Here is a 12814-nt window from a genome sequence, read left to right on the forward strand (position 1 = left end):
AGAGTACAAAGATGTCGTTTTCATTACAGGTCAGAAAGATGAGATCTTACTGGAGAGCCGATGTGCCGCCGCTACCTCTTGTGTTTTCATTTCCTTAGCTCATGTCGGAGGATGAGCTTCGTGTTCAGTCAACGACATAATTGGATCATGATAACAGGACTGAGACACTGCGTAAAAGGGCCTGACGACTCTTTCTGATCTCAGGTCACTTTTTGATCCACAGAGCTGCTCAGGTTAGTCTGCCGTGAGCTGATGAACGTCACCGGGCTGCAGATATTTGAACTGAGTGTATTCGCCATTCTGTTGAAGAGGCTCATATGCACTACTGCAGTACAGAGTGGTAGAGTACCTGATGAAGGAGCCTCTCCTCTTCCTCCTCTCGTTCCAAAACAAACTGAGCACATTTGCAACGTCTTTTCATTGCAAGGCGTCTCTGTGCAGCTTCCCTCTTTTTCTGTCCAGAGGTGCTTGTAAACTTTCTACAACTATCTTTCCCTGGTTTTAGGACAGCTCAGTTGTTTTGTTGGAGACGCCCTGACAGGAGCAGTTTCTAATCTGGAAACTAGTATTAGCACTGCAAGGAGCTCCTTCACGTCGAGTTCCTTTTAACTTGTGTTTTTATTACTGTTTCTTCCCCTATAACAGCATTTAATAGGTTGACTTGCAATTATTCCATTATAGGGTTAGGCCAACACACAATAATCCATATTTGTTTGAGCATCTTTCGCACTCTGTATCACTGCTCTATTGTCCCCTGGTCACAATTCCACCATATCCGCACAGTAGTTAAATGTTTTTCGTCCACCCTTGCACATCTTGTTTACCGTTGCACTACTGTCTTGTACAGTTTAACTGTATTTGCCCATAGTAGTTATGTTTATTTGGCTAGAGTCTTGTTGTCTGTTGTTAATCATGTATGTCTATCTGTGTAAGTACACTGAGCACAGTTACACCCGAGTCGGTTCCTGGTCTGCGTTCACATACATGGCAAATAAAGCTGATTCTGACGTAACATTTTTCATGTTTCATGTGTCATATTTTAAAAGAAAAATGTATTCATCTTATGATTAGCACCAAATTTCACTCGTAATTATCAAGATATTGACCCAATAAATACAGTATTATCAATGTTTCTATTGGTAGTTCAATTATCATGACTGCATTTGAAAAGTTTTTTCCTTCTGTGACCAGGACTCCCAGCAGAGGGGAGAGATTTAGGGTTTAACTTGTCCCGTTTCAACTCGTCTTCCACTGAGGATTCCTCCCTCAACTTTAGATTCTCAGTGAGGAGACTGTCCTCAGGTCGTGTTCAGGAGATGATGACACAGTATTGCTGGCAGTGTTGTAAATGGTATGTTTTTTTGAAGAAGCTGAGAGGAAGGTGTGTGAAGAAGATATGGTGGAAACAGTGAGGTTTTGTCGCTGACAAGTAGTAATAGAGAAAGACACAAGTTGTGTGTCATGTGAAGCCTGTTGAGTCACTATTAAACACCCCCACCCTCGTTTCACAGGACATGGAACAAAGTAGAAATCTTCATATGTCATTTATATTTGTCGCATGTATTGATTTGTAGACGAATAAAACCTCCTCATCGCTCCGCTAATATCTGATGTTTTTATTTGCAGCCATTTTTCATCTCTTCAGTCATTTGAAAGCTTCAGTGGATATTTCAGTCACACGCTTCATACGTCGTGATTTTATTCACTAAATCTGTTTCCACTGCTCTGTCACATTCGGTTTGATTGATTCACCGACTGGTCCTCCTCAGCCAAGCACTAGAAATGTATTGGCTCTTTCTTCAATGTATTTCCACTGAGGTTTCTTTGGTGAGGAAAACCAGCTACTCATTATCCCCAACTGTCCAAATTACCTGCCGAGGACAAAACCACGTATGGTAACTGTCTCGACTGAGCAATGTGACCAATCATTTTCTCTAGTTTTCTAGTTTTCTCACAATTGAACCATTGGGAAACTAATCTTTCTTGTTTTGGATTTAACGTTGAGGTGAGCTCACATCATGGCCACAGTTTTTTTTTCATGCAGTATTGATTCACAGCGTCTTTTGGCTGAGGTGGTAAAGGCCCAGTGGGAAGATGGACATGAGTTTTTCACACAATGTTAAAATATCTGGGGCCTCTTGATCCAACCATTTTTGCAATATTGTCAGATGTGAAGCATACAGATCGAGTCTGAGACGTTACCTCTACCTGCTGTCATGATTAGAATCGAATCCCAGTTCAAGATTATGTAGATTAAGAGATAAGTCGATCACAAATACTTTCTGATTGCTAAAAATGTATTATTTTAGAGCACGACCACTTAAGATAAACTATGAACTCTGGAGAATATCCACAGAATGGGGTGCGGACATTTATTTTTCCTTTTGCACATGAAGAACGCAGCAGGAGATTCTGGTCAGATGCGTTCACAACAACATAGAAACCTCTGCAGTGGTTGTTCGTCTCACACAATATGACAGGATGAGTCAGTGCTTGCATTGGAGGGCAGATTACATATAAAGCTTTGTTCACTGTGTGCGCGCCGCGTTGTTCCTTCACGCTGTGCGATGTAGTCATCACAGATGTCATCTTTCATCATCCACCTCTCCGCACATTATCACCACCTTGCACCATGAAAGAGACGCTGCTTTGCTCCTTCTGAACACCGTGTCATCTGAACCAGCGTGTTTCAATTCAAATTTGTGTGCTCACGTACAGTGTGTGATTTACACAAAGAAATTCAATATTAATGATTGTTAATTAATTTTGAGCTTAAATTCTCATTGCTGCAGATAGTTGATATTTTTTTTTAGATTGATAATAAACACAAAAATCTTCACTAAAACAAAATGTATATTGTTTATCCAATCCAGTAGTATGATAAAACATAATGCATTGTCACTGTTTATTCACACAAACTCTCTGACTTTGTCTCCCAAACTTGAACAGAAAAGTCACTCTGACACTCGCCCTTGTTCATGCTGCTGCTGATGCCGTTCGTGTGTGTGTGTGTGTGTTTGATGGAGGGTGAGTTTCTCTGTCTGACTGCATTAGTGGGTGACTTGTTTCTCATTGACGTTTCCTCTCATTTTTCTAATTGTCTGTGGTTGGAGACGTTGACGCAGGCTGACAGAGGGAGCGAGCAGAGTGCTAATCAAGTCAATGTAAGTGCGGGAGAAGAAAACCGAGCCCTCACTATCCACAGTAAATGTTTGTCTTCCGCCTCTTTTCTTTTTGACTTTTCTTCCTCTTCCTCCTCCTCCTCCCCACTTTCTGCTCTGCTCCCTTAATTCCTCCACTGACATGACACATCATTACAGGCCAATCTTCACAGGGACTGTACTTGTCTCTGAATAAATCACTCAGACACAACTGGGTTAGGAGACGAAGGACCTGCACTGTGGCACAGACACATACAGTAAACGTGCACACTCACATACAACTTACATTATGTGAAGGCCACTGCGTTTCATGTAGTGTGGAGAGGAGGCCACATTGTGTGATCGTGATTGTTTTAGTAACTCCACTCATACTAGTCACACATAACAAAGTATTGTGTATAATGGAGTATTAAGAATATTGAAGAAAAGCAAATACTGAGATTTCAAGAATAATGACTACGAGAATAAAGTTGTAATGTTACAATAATAAAGACGTAATTTAAATCAACAGTGGCAGTTTTAAACCCCTTAAATAACAGCTTTAAAATCCTTTTGATGCCACACAAACTTAGACTGGCCTGGAACTTCACTGTGTAACTCCTTGATATACAGTATGCATCCCACCTATAGGCGGAGCGTGAGCATAGCCGAGTGTGATTCTTGCATTGTGTTGTGTCCATGAGTCACATGTCGCAATGTTACGAGAATAAAGGCCCAAAAAAAAATCAATAGGATATAAGCAGCAAGAAGAATCTGTGCTCACTAAAGTTCCATTCCTGGATCCAAAATCTTGAACCGATAAACTATGAAACCCCTTTGGAAATCATGCAGACGTAACCAACGGTAACCTCACGACCACGACCAAACTAGAGACAGTTTCCTCCAACAGTTTCTTGTACAATCTTTTCAAAGTCTTGTGAAAGGTAGACAAAGGTATAACTTAACAAGATGGTCCACATTCTTCATTTTGATATTACACCTCAAATTACAACTTTTGCTGCCCCATACACACACAACCATCTCCTCATTCATGTGTACTGGTATATCTGACACACAGTGAACAACAGCCTGATCATAAGCATCATTAGCACTTTCTCATGTTTCATCTTGCCCCTTTGTTACAACTCTGTAGCTGCTCCTTCATCCTCTCATTTGTCTCGTCCTTCTTGTTATGTAGATTATTTTTGTGTTCATTTTCTATTTTTTGCACCTGCTTACCGTGCAAACACGTTTCATGCTTACTTACACATTTTCTGGGCAGTTGCGTGGCCAAATTTATAAAAATCTACACCCTCAAATGTTTACCCAGAATCCTGTGTCGAGTTGTCAGCAGTGTTGGATAAGTAAATAATGTCTATAGTGCTGTGAAAGTTGGTGAAAACTGATATTCGATTATTTCAAAAACCCTGGAAAAGTAAAATGAGGTGACACAAAGAATAAAACCCATAAATAATCACATAAGCACATAAAACAACAACATTTTCACACCTCCGCAACACAAAACATTCATCATATACGAAAGCTGCACAGACATATTCATCTTAATATGTATTCAGCTAATGCACCTATCAAGTGTGTTCTGCTGAGACCGGGCTGGGAACCTTGGCAGGACTCGCACCTGTTGATGGACGCGTGAATATCGCTGTTGGGCCAGTTTGGATCGATATCTGCAAAATAAAGGTTAGAGTCAGTGTTATATCCCAGAAGTGAAGCTATGAATGAGTTTTTTCATCTTTTATTTATTCAGTTTGACACTTTTAACTCTGGCAAACGATCCATCCATCGATTATCTATACCACTTATCCTTTGAGGGTGGCGGGGGGGCTGGAGCCGACCTCAGCTGACACTGGACGACGCCCTATGTCTCCAGTCCATCAGACAAACATTTTCCTTCTTTTACAGTAATTCATTCCAAGTCCAATCAGAAGTTTAAACCATGCCAACTCTATGGATGGCAGTGATAATCAATCCACTGCTTGGTTCAATTAACTTTCTGATTGATTATAATGAAGCTTGGTACAGATTCTACATTATTCCCTGACACTCTGATATCATCAATTGTTCTTTCAAATGTTCACATGTTCTGTAATTTGTCCCTTTTGCACATCAAAGGTTGAAAATTATGCTAGAAGTTCTATTTTATTATGTTGCTTATGGCAGATTTTTTTCCTTAAGGAAAGTAGTAAAACCATATTACGTTAAAGAAAGCGGAAACAAAGTTCCTGGATCTTCCTCTTTTGCTGGATCTGCACCAAAATGTAATTCTTGCATGAGCCGGTTCTTTCTCAGAACATGTTTTCCAAGTTTTGTGCAAATCCATTCCGTAGTTTTTGTGTTAACCTGTTGACAAACAAACAAACAACCCCAGCAACGGACTGGACAAATGGGTCCATGTAAGAGAATAATAATCTTCAAAATGCCAGAAAAAAAAGGTGCAGAAAATAACAAGAACGACTCGCAATGAAAATAAATCCGCCAACAATTGTGTCCTGGAACTCAACAGAAATATAAAATGTTCAGTCTCATAAACAGAGTACTTGTTATTAATTAGCTGTTGAATGGGATTGCATAATATCGGTAAGTGTTGTTCCATTTCTTTTGCACTCCATCCCTTGTATAGGGTAACTACAGCGCACACTCCCGGCACCACCTCTGCCACAGCTGGATGTTTCTGATTTGCTCTGCCTCGCTTTGAGGTAATAACTATGCATAATTACGTCGGCATTCAAGCGAGCGAGGAGGAAGATACGAAGAGAGAAACATCACTCTACTCATTAGATTACATAACACAATGTGACTTTATGATAATGGAAAATATGGCCAACATCTATTCCCCATGTGTATAATAAACTACATTATTTATAGAAGTAAACAAAGCCTCGTCCCATTTTTTTTTTCCGCTGCTTGTTTCCGGCGCGCTGCATTTTTTACATGTTAATTGTCAAGGACATCTGCCGGCTCTGAGCTTGAAAGATAAAAATTCCTGCGCCTTGTAAAATAAAAGGATAATGCAAACTGAGTTTTCCAATTAATATCAGTATCTGTATCCGTCCGTCGGGGTCCAGTTCTGCGTCTCTTCCTGCGACAGAAATACCTGACGTCCACTGTCTCCTCGCAGCAGAGAGGGACCGTGTGATTGGCTCAGAGGTAGTTAGGCAGTTAATGGTGCTTGTCCTTTCTTCACACGCACTCTTGTAGTTTGCTGAGGCGCAGACAGATCACTGTTAAAGATCCTGCCACCTTCTTGTGTCAGAATCGCTCTATTTCAACGTTTTGTTTGATGCTCAGTCAAAGTAAAAAGAAATAGAGGAGGGGGGGGGGGGGGCAGTCGGCTCCTGGAGGAAAATGTTTCATCAGAAAACAAAGGGTGGAATCTCTTTGCCTTTTCTCTGCTTCCTCACCGTGAATGTGGAGGAAGTTGCATAATCTCTGAACTTTTTGCGCATGAAGAATGAGAAAAGGAAAGTATAGAAGATGAAAGAGGTTTTGTTTGCATTGTTGAGCTAAAAATACTTTTTCAGGGTGAAAACTCTTGTTACTGTTAAAGTACAATTCAGCTTTATTCAAACTTGTGTCTTTGGCCAATGAGAGAATGATAGTTAACCGTGGATAAAGTGAAGATTTTAGAAATACTGAGGTCATGAGTACCAGAACCCCGTCAACGTACCATATTTTTACCATCTCACAGATCAAACTATTTACAGAAGTTTTTGTTGAATTTGAGTTCAACTATCCAGGTAAAATGTTATCTCCCTGCAGTATGGTTAACATTTACTTCTTTACTTTACTTCCATTCCCATGCTGCCAGGTTGGCATATGTATTTCTTACTCTTGCAGAATATACCACCTCACCTCACCACCCATTATATTAATAGGTGGTGAGGTCCACAGTCAAATGGTTTAAACCTTCTAGTAATTTATTTTTTGCTTTTTTAGCCTGAAAACAGTTAAACGATAAAACCAGATTGTAAAAATCCAGGGGCTTTGTTAAGTGTGAGTGTAAATTCAATTATCATTAAACAAATCAAATTTCCAGTAATATTATCAAAGGCACGATATTGATTTTTTGATTAATTGGATTTTGCTTATTCAGTGGGACTCTTGGTGCCCTAACGACAAGCAGGGGTGGAGGATTTTCTCTCTCGTGGTGCGACCAGAGTGTTCAGAGCAGATGTTTTGGTCGAGTTTGGAGTTTCAGTGGCACTCAGCTTTGATGAGAGACAACAACATCAAAGTCATCATTAAACACTCTCTCTAATCTGCAGCCACGATCTACAAGAGGCTCTCAGCAGTGTTGGGAGGCTGAGGAAAGCAACTTGACGTGTCCTCGATTGTTTTTCACTTAATCAAGAGGAGGAACAGAAGAAGATGATTTCTCAACAGTCCAGCTGTCGTTTAAAGTCGCGTTTGACAAGAAACACAAACCCCGCAGACTGGACGTTTGTGGACAAAGTGCGTGTTTCCAGTTTGACAGTTCAATTAACGTCTCTCTGCGACCTATTTGTTCAGCCTCAGGGATCATTTCAACCTTATTGCACGTCCAGCCGTTTGGAACCAGCGTCGAGAACATCTGCTCCTACCTGCAGCGTTTGGACAAACACACACACACACACACACACACACACACACATAGATGTCCTAGACATAGTGACATAGATTAAATCTACCTGCAGGACGGACATATGGGCTGCTGTATGCCAGGGTCCTGCTGTGCCATTTTAGATTCCTGGCACGGGTGAGAGCCATCGGTTACTTCTCCAGCTCTTATTTGTCTGAGCACAGTTGGTGAACACACACATTCAAACACAAACAAACAGACTTAGGTAAAAAAACTCAGACGTGTGCATAGGTTCATGTTCGGCTCTCGACATTCAGCAATGCCTAGATGAGTTTTTATCAGTTTTCATGTTCAGTGCAGAATAAAGTGGGACTGATCGTCACTTCAAATAAAACTTGATATAATGTTGTTTTTTGCGAGGGTGTGCTTCAAATGCTTATCGTGAATTTACTATTCCGATGCATTCAGTTGGCAGCTAAACAAATGGATATCCCATGAGTGTGAAGCGTATACAGATCATTTCTCACAACTTCCATCAATAGAAGCTGAATCCACTTCTATATTTCACTCCAAAGATAAAAGTGTCCTTTATCTTTGTAACCGGTGGTCACACAGTCCCCGGGTTCGACCACATCCACGTTTGTGTGTGGAGCAGATCCTCGGTTGTTGTGTGAGCAGGATGGCAGGTTCTCCACCAGGTGTTTTACTACTGAGGAGCACTTCAGACCTTCCCTGTGCACAAAACCTCCTCTGTCTCGATCGTCCAGACCACAGCTGCTCCTCCTGTGTCAACAGCAGGAACTTTCATATACATCAAGTTTGTATTTGCTGCATTAGTGCCTCCCCGTTTCAGAGCTGTTGCATTTATTGCCTTCTAATTTTAATCATACATCCCCACTTGCATAACTCGCTGATGAATATATTCATGCTGTGCATCTGTCTGCTGCTGCCTGCCACTGCCAGCTTCAGTTGTTAGTCAGCCTGACTTCTTTGAACAACAAGACGTTGACCCCGATTCCCGGGGTTTGTAAATGAGCTGAGCTTCCCCATCACTGTCCCGCAAAGCCTGCACTGGATTCCTGAAGGTGCTCTCATCACCTCCTCTCTCTCACGTCAGACTGGCACGACTGACGGGAGCATCCAGCTCGTGCAGTTTTGTCAAAGCGATGATTTGAATGACTCTTGTTTCTCTACATTTGGTAATGACAGTCGATGGGTTCTCACCAGACACTGTCAAGGTGTCGCATCTAATAACTTCACTGGAACATTTTAAACCCTTTACAAATGTATGTGTTTTAAATACGGGAAATTAACTGGTACAAATTCAGTCTGTAATATAGATAGATAGATGGATGGATGGATGGATGGATGGATAGACAGACAGACAGACAGACAGACAGACAGACAGATAGACAGACAGACAGACAGATAGATAGATGTGTGTATAGATACTCAAACAGCTATGTATGTGTGTGTATGCTTAGAATTATTATGCCTCGTTCTTAGATACACAAATAACAGAACATGTTGGTCAGTAATTAATAAATATTCAATGAAATGTTGTCATTGCTGAGAGAAAAACATTGATTCAACTCTGATATGTATGAAGTTACAACATGTCAGTTTGTGTATATATTAAATGAAATGAGATACCCGTCCATTAATGAGCTTCAGTCATACGAGCAGTCAGACTGTTTCCCTCCGTCTCCTCGAGCTTCATGCTGCTGAACAGATCCCGGTGTAAAATCAATCTTCTAATCCAACTCACTGCATGAAAAGCCATGTTATATCCCAAAATGTCAAACCATTGATTTGAACTTGTTTGTGAAATGCACGTGTAGGTGTATGTGTTGTATGCGTTTAGCATGCTCTCTGTGTGCCTGTGTGTGTGTGTGTGAAAGTCCGAGTGCAGCTGTTTTGCCGTGTATCTGTTGTTTCAACACTGATTCCGCACATCAAGCAGCCCACAGGGTTTTGTCAATAGCACCGCCTGGACTCCCCAACAACAACCAGCCCCAATCCTCTCTGCTTATCTGCCGCTCCACACTCACCCAGCTGCATTGTCTGGGATGACACACCAGTTTTATCTCCGTGATGGACGTTAATGCATCCTGACATCAGCACAGGGCCCGAACAACCTGGACTTTAATGCAAGGCACTGTGGGTTGTCTGCAGCAGGCTCGTACATCGGATTTCTGTCTCCGCTGTCACCTTAGCCTTTCTGATTCTCCTCAGCCCACCAGCCTGTTGTGAGCTGAGTGTAAATCCTGTCATCAGTCCTCGATCCTCGGCCTTTTCATCGGGTTTAAGCGAAGGTGTGAGAACCAAGTGTGAGCGCACTGCAAATGAAGAACGCAGATATGAGGAGGGGAGGTGTGAGAATGTGTGCGAAAGCAGTTTTGAGTGCCGTGTGTTGAGGCTCTAACTTTACCTCCAGAGTTGGGGCAGTTCTGAAAAAACTCTCTGCATCAAGAGACTGACTCTTCCGGGCACTTGGAGGAAAGAAGAAGAACCTTTCTGTTTTTTAAAATGGTGTTTTCAAACTGAAACGCTGTCCACACAAGAGTTTTTGCTCTGTATGAGTTTTAATACACGTACATACCAACTCAGCTGAAACACATATACATCATATGACCTCTCATGTGTGGGCATGCGTGTGCCGGTGTAAACAGGACGCCATTGTTTCATTGTATTATTGTAAAATGCTGAATTTTACTTCGCAGCAGCTTTTATCAAAAACAACATTTAATCAATTATCAATGTATTATCCATGTTGCGCTCTTCACGGTTAGCTGAGGCTTATGCCGGTTGTTTTTTTTCAGGAGGGGGTCATGTGATGAAGGATACGTCGTGACGGAAAGGTCCAATCAGCAAGAGGTTGTAAGTAAGTGTCTACGTCACTGTTAACAAACATCTAAGTTTCTGCCAGTCCACAATGAAAATATAACACAGGAGTTTTCAAACTGAAATGGGCCCAGCAGCATCTCCAAACATTTTCCAAACTCCATTTTAGCAGCTCTAAAAGTCCAGAGTGCTGTGGACGAAGGCGTATGCACAGCAGAGTTGATTCCTTTTTTCAAATGAAAAGGTAGTAGTGTGGATAAAGCATCTGAAACAAAGGTACCCTCATGAGGACAGAAAATGTGGTGGAAGTCCACAACCAATGTCGCACCTGCACAGACAAGAGCACAAATAACTCAGATCAGGAAACTGTGCTCTGTGTAGGTGGCAGAGATGAATATACAGGTTCTTGTGATGGCAAATTAATTTGCAGCAACTCTAAGGTGACCAAGAGGTGGATGTATTTCTATGGCGACTGACGCATCATCTCTCTTTTTTTTTCTACCCGTGGGTTTCAACAGACAAAAGGTCTGAGCAGAGTCGTGGGTTCGGCTCAGCGACCTGTCGCGTTCGTCACGTTCCACATTCAACCTCACAACTCCGAGGGGCAGCCGCTCTCATGCGAACATGCAAAATCAATTCTCACATTTCGTTCTGTCTCCGCTGCTGTAAGATGTAAGCAGTGATTTGGCCAATTTGTAGTAATTTTCTCCTCACATCTCTCACACATGAATTATGCTCCTATTTGGTGCCACATAATTGCACTGTCAGCTCTGAAATGAACAATGAACAGCAGAGATTAATCAAGGCCAAAGTGGGAAATGCTGCATTTGTTCAAGTGAAGAGGGGAGACATGTTTTTTTTTCACAGTTATTAAATAGTTTGACAAAAATGTTTTACTTATCTGATCACAACAGTGATTTTTATATTAAAGTCTTTCAAAGGTTCACACGGCACCTTCCAGGTCTGGTTCACTCTGCAAACACAGATCATTTCTTTGACTGAGAAATATAAACGACTGAATGTGAAACACCTCCTCCTGCTGCGTTCAGCCAAACTGTCCACAAACAATAATCCTGCTCGCTGCTTCATTGTAGCAGAATGTGAACAGGAACTTGCTTTTGTTTTGTTGTCATTGAGTTTTTTTTTCCTGGAAATATATTCAATCCGCTCAATACAGACAGTTAATACGGCCTGGATAACATCTCCAGGAACTAGTTGATACATAAATAATAGAAAAACAACGTTGAGAGAGAAATATGAGTGAGACTTTTTCTGTTTATATTGTCAAACTAATCTTCTTAAGTTTCTTTCACAGACATGAATCTAACTCTTTGTGTCTGTACTGTGCTTGTGGGTGCACGGCTACCGTCTCCAGAAGATGAGCTTCTACTGCCATCTATTGAAGGAACACAAAACTGGTGATGTTACAGCCGTCCTCAGAGTTGTGTGTGTGATGCTGTGTGAGCAGGTGTCGTCCTGTTACTACAGTATTGATGATGGAAACAACACATGGTGCAATGTTAATTGTCTTTTGCTTTGAGAGTTACTGTGATTTCAGATGGAATTCAGACCCTCAGGAAATATTCAGACCCTTAGCACAGTTCTGTGTTTAATTGCAGACAGGTAAAATAACTCCGTAACCAGGTAAAACATGTTGCACTTAATTGGGTTGTAAATTAAATTTGAATAACCATTAGCAAATTAAGTGAAAATATATATATTTTTAGATTTGTTATTTATTTTCAATAATATGTTATAATTAATTATTCAATAAAAATACAAAAACAGGAATCCGTCATTTACAGAGGTATTTAGATACTGTCCCTTTGTGGACACTTTACCTAGTTGTATGTATTATTGTAAACAGATAAAATAACCTGAAACCAGGTAAAAACATATTTAAATCTATTTGTTATTATTATTTATTTGATTGGAAAATTCAATCCGAAAAAATGCAAATGTCAAATTTTGGCATTTTTTAGATCATTTGCTGTTGGTCCAAGTTTTGCCAGGTTCATCCTGTTCTCTGAAACTGATGTGACAATAAACCCAACAGTCAGTCTAACAGAGCTGCAGATGTCCTCTGCAGAGCAAGGAGAACCTGCTGGAAGGAACGCCATCTCCCAGCAGCACGCCATGAATCAGGTCTTTATGGAGGAGTGGCGTGTAAAAAGGTGACAGTCCCGTCTGGAGCTAATGCTAATGGCATATAAAGCACTGTGAGGGTGCGAGGGAAACGATTCCCTGCTCT

Source organism: Hippoglossus hippoglossus, chromosome 10, assembly GCF_009819705.1.
Source record: "Hippoglossus hippoglossus isolate fHipHip1 chromosome 10, fHipHip1.pri, whole genome shotgun sequence".
NCBI classification, from domain to species: Eukaryota; Metazoa; Chordata; class Actinopteri; order Pleuronectiformes; family Pleuronectidae; genus Hippoglossus; species Hippoglossus hippoglossus.